Below are 5000 nucleotides of genomic sequence, written 5' to 3' on the forward strand. Positions count from 1 at the left end.
CGTTTTTGGGCCGTTTTGGCCAGTTTTTGGCCTGTTCTTGCATTGCGCGGTGACCGTCGAGAGCGGAGCAAAACGTCAGCCATCTCAGCACCCTGGAACCCCCCGGGTGGCACAGGGCTGGATGGGGCTTTCGTATAGCAGGGACGGTGCTGCCTCTCGCTTCGCTCGCTGTCCGCCGCTCGCCGCTCGCTCGTGCAGCCAAAAATGGCCAGTTTTGGCCCGTTTTTGGGCCGTTTTGGCCAGTTTTTGGCCTGTTCTTGCATTGCGCGGTGACCGTCGAGAGCGGAGCAAAACGTCAGCCATCTCAGCACCCTGGAACCCCCCGGGTGGCACAGGGCTGGATGGGGCTTTCGTATAGCAGGGACGGTGCTGCCTCTCGCTTCGCTCGCTGTCCGCCGCTCGCCGCTCGCTCGTGCAGCCAAAAATGGCCAGTTTTGGCCCGTTTTTGGGCCGTTTTGGCCAGTTTTTGGCCTGTTCTTGCATTGCGCGGTGACCGTCGAGAGCGGAGCAAAACGTCAGCCATCTCAGCACCCTGGAACCCCCCGGGTGGCACAGGGCTGGATGGGGCTTTCGTATAGCAGGGACGGTGCTGCCTCTCGCTTCGCTCGCTGTCCGCCGCTCGCCGCTCGCTCGTGCAGCCAAAAATGGCCAGTTTTGGCCCGTTTTTGGGCCGTTTTGGCCAGTTTTTGGCCTGTTCTTGCATTGCGCGGTGACCGTCGAGAGCGGAGCAAAACGTCAGCCATCTCAGCACCCTGGAACCCCCCGGGTGGCACAGGGCTGGATGGGGCTTTCGTATAGCAGGGACGGTGCTGCCTCTCGCTTCGCTCGCTGTCCGCCGCTCGCCGCTCGCTCGTGCAGCCAAAAATGGCCAGTTTTGGCCCGTTTTTGGGCCGTTTTGGCCAGTTTTTGGCCTGTTCTTGCATTGCGCGGTGACCGTCGAGAGCGGAGCAAAACGTCAGCCATCTCAGCACCCTGGAACCCCCCGGGTGGCACAGGGCTGGATGGGGCTTTCGTATAGCAGGGACGGTGCTGCCTCTCGCTTCGCTCGCTGTCCGCCGCTCGCCGCTCGCTCGTGCAGCCAAAAATGGCCAGTTTTGGCCCGTTTTTGGGCCGTTTTGGCCAGTTTTTGGCCTGTTCTTGCATTGCGCGGTGACCGTCGAGAGCGGAGCAAAACGTCAGCCATCTCAGCACCCTGGAACCCCCCGGGTGGCACAGGGCTGGATGGGGCTTTCGTATAGCAGGGACGGTGCTGCCTCTCGCTTCGCTCGCTGTCCGCCGCTCGCCGCTCGCTCGTGCAGCCAAAAATGGCCAGTTTTGGCCCGTTTTTGGGCCGTTTTGGCCAGTTTTTGGCCTGTTCTTGCATTGCGCGGTGACCGTCGAGAGCGGAGCAAAACGTCAGCCATCTCAGCACCCTGGAACCCCCCGGGTGGCACAGGGCTGGATGGGGCTTTCGTATAGCAGGGACGGTGCTGCCTCTCGCTTCGCTCGCTGTCCGCCGCTCGCCGCTCGCTCGTGCAGCCAAAAATGGCCAGTTTTGGCCCGTTTTTGGGCCGTTTTGGCCAGTTTTTGGCCTGTTCTTGCATTGCGCGGTGACCGTCGAGAGCGGAGCAAAACGTCAGCCATCTCAGCACCCTGGAACCCCCCGGGTGGCACAGGGCTGGATGGGGCTTTCGTATAGCAGGGACGGTGCTGCCTCTCGCTTCGCTCGCTGTCCGCCGCTCGCCGCTCGCTCGCGCAGCCAAAAATGGCCAGTTTTGGCCCGTTTTTGGGCCGTTTTGGCCAGTTTTTGGCCTGTTCTTGCATTGCGCGGTGACCGTCGAGAGCGGAGCAAAACGTCAGCCATCTCAGCACCCTGGAACCCCCCGGGTGGCACAGGGCTGGATGGGGCTTTCGTATAGCAGGGACGGTGCTGCCTCTCGCTTCGCTCGCTGTCCGCCGCTCGCCGCTCGCTCGTGCAGCCAAAAATGGCCAGTTTTGGCCCGTTTTTGGGCCGTTTTGGCCAGTTTTTGGCCTGTTCTTGCATTGCGCGGTGACCGTCGAGAGCGGAGCAAAACGTCAGCCATCTCAGCACCCTGGAACCCCCCGGGTGGCACAGGGCTGGATGGGGCTTTCGTATAGCAGGGACGGTGCTGCCTCTCGCTTCGCTCGCTGTCCGCCGCTCGCCGCTCGCTCGTGCAGCCAAAAATGGCCAGTTTTGGCCCGTTTTTGGGCCGTTTTGGCCAGTTTTTGGCCTGTTCTTGCATTGCGCGGTGACCGTCGAGAGCGGAGCAAAACGTCAGCCATCTCAGCACCCTGGAACCCCCCGGGTGGCACAGGGCTGGATGGGGCTTTCGTATAGCAGGGACGGTGCTGCCTCTCGCTTCGCTCGCTGTCCGCCGCTCGCCGCTCGCTCGTGCAGCCAAAAATGGCCAGTTTTGGCCCGTTTTTGGGCCGTTTTGGCCAGTTTTTGGCCTGTTCTTGCATTGCGCGGTGACCGTCGAGAGCGGAGCAAAACGTCAGCCATCTCAGCACCCTGGAACCCCCCGGGTGGCACAGGGCTGGATGGGGCTTTCGTATAGCAGGGACGGTGCTGCCTCTCGCTTCGCTCGCTGTCCGCCGCTCGCCGCTCGCTCGCGCAGCCAAAAATGGCCAGTTTTGGCCCGTTTTTGGGCCGTTTTGGCCAGTTTTTGGCCTGTTCTAGCATTGCGCGGTGACCGTCGAGAGCGGAGCAAAACGTCAGCCATCTCAGCACCCTGGAACCCCCCGGGTGGCACAGGGCTGGATGGGGCTTTCGTATAGCAGGGACGGTGCTGCCTCTCGCTTCGCTCGCTGTCCGCCGCTCGCCGCTCGCTCGTGCAGCCAAAAATGGCCAGTTTTGGCCCGTTTTTGGGCCGTTTTGGCCAGTTTTTGGCCTGTTCTTGCATTGCGCGGTGACCGTCGAGAGCGGAGCAAAACGTCAGCCATCTCAGCACCCTGGAACCCCCCGGGTGGCACAGGGCTGGATGGGGCTTTCGTATAGCAGGGACGGTGCTGCCTCTCGCTTCGCTCGCTGTCCGCCGCTCGCCGCTCGCTCGTGCAGCCAAAAATGGCCAGTTTTGGCCCGTTTTTGGGCCGTTTTGGCCAGTTTTTGGCCTGTTCTTGCATTGCGCGGTGACCGTCGAGAGCGGAGCAAAACGTCAGCCATCTCAGCACCCTGGAACCCCCCGGGTGGCACAGGGCTGGATGGGGCTTTCGTATAGCAGGGACGGTGCTGCCTCTCGCTTCGCTCGCTGTCCGCCGCTCGCCGCTCGCTCGTGCAGCCAAAAATGGCCAGTTTTGGCCCGTTTTTGGGCCGTTTTGGCCAGTTTTTGGCCTGTTCTTGCATTGCGCGGTGACCGTCGAGAGCGGAGCAAAACGTCAGCCATCTCAGCACCCTGGAACCCCCCGGGTGGCACAGGGCTGGATGGGGCTTTCGTATAGCAGGGACGGTGCTGCCTCTCGCTTCGCTCGCTGTCCGCCGCTCGCCGCTCGCTCGCGCAGCCAAAAATGGCCAGTTTTGGCCCGTTTTTGGGCCGTTTTGGCCAGTTTTTGGCCTGTTCTTGCATTGCGCGGTGACCGTCGAGAGCGGAGCAAAACGTCAGCCATCTCAGCACCCTGGAACCCCCCGGGTGGCACAGGGCTGGATGGGGCTTTCGTATAGCAGGGACGGTGCTGCCTCTCGCTTCGCTCGCTGTCCGCCGCTCGCCGCTCGCGCAGCCAAAAATGGCCAGTTTTGGCCCGTTTTTGGGCCGTTTTGGCCAGTTTTTGGCCTGTTCTTGCATTGCGCGGTGACCGTCGAGAGCGGAGCAAAACGTCAGCCATCTCAGCACCCTGGAACCCCCCGGGTGGCACAGGGCTGGATGGGGCTTTCGTATAGCAGGGACGGTGCTGCCTCTCGCTTCGCTCGCTGTTCGCCGCTCGCCGCTCGCTCGCGCAGCCAAAAATGGCCAGTTTTGGCCCGTTTTTGGGCTGTTTTGGCCAGTATTTGGCCTGTTCTTGCGTGGTGCGGTGACCGTCGTGAGCGGAGCAAAACGTCAGCCATCTCAGCACCCTGGAACCCCCCGGGTGGCACAGGGCTGGATGGGGCTTTCGTATAGCAGGGACGGTGCTGCCTCTCGCTTCGCTCGCTGTTCGCCGCTCGCCGCTCGCTCGCGCAGCCAAAAATGGCCAGTTTTGGCCCGTTTTTGGGCTGTTTTGGCCTGTTTTTGGGCTGTTCTTGTGTGGCGCGGTGACCGTCGTGAGCGGAGCAAAATGTCAGCCATCTCAGCACCCTGGAACCCCCCGGGTGGCACAGGGCTGGATGGGGCTTTCGTATAGCAGGGACGGTGCTGCCTCGCGCTTCGCTCGCTGTTCGCCGCTCTCCGCTCGCTCGCGCAGCAAAAAATGGCCAGTTTTGGCCCGTTTTTGGGCTGTTTTGGCCAGTTTTTGGCCTGTTCTTGCGTGCCGCGGCGACCGTCGTGAGCGGAGCAAAACGTCAGCCATCTCAGCACCCTGGAACCCCCCGGGTGGCACAGGGCTGGATGGGGCTTTCGTATAGCAGGGACGGTGCTGCCTCTCGCTTCGCTCGCTGTCCGCCGCTCGCTGCTCGCTCGCGCAGCCAAAAATGGCCAGTTTTGGCCCGTTTTTGGGCTGTTTTGGCCTGTTTTTGGGCTGTTCTTGTGTGCCGCGGCGACCGTCGTGAGCGGAGCAAAATGTCAGCCATCTCAGCACCCTGGAACCCCCCGGGTGGCACAGGGCTGGATGGGGCTTTCGTATAGCAGGGACGGTGCTGCCTCTCGCTTCGCTCGCTGTCCGCCGCTCGCCGCTCGCTCGCGCAGCCAAAAATGGCCAGTTTTGGCCCGTTTTTGGGCCGTTTTGGCCAGTTTTTGGCCTGTTCTTGCGTTGCGCGGTGACCGTCGAGAGCGGAGCAAAACGTCAGCCATCTCAGCACCCTGGAACCCCCCGGGTGGCACAGGGCTGGATGGGGCTTTCGTATAGCAGGGACGGTGCTGCCTCTCGCTTCG

Source organism: Musa acuminata, unplaced genomic scaffold (genome assembly GCF_036884655.1).
Source record: "Musa acuminata AAA Group cultivar baxijiao unplaced genomic scaffold, Cavendish_Baxijiao_AAA HiC_scaffold_410, whole genome shotgun sequence".
Lineage (NCBI taxonomy): Eukaryota > Viridiplantae > Streptophyta > Magnoliopsida > Zingiberales > Musaceae > Musa > Musa acuminata.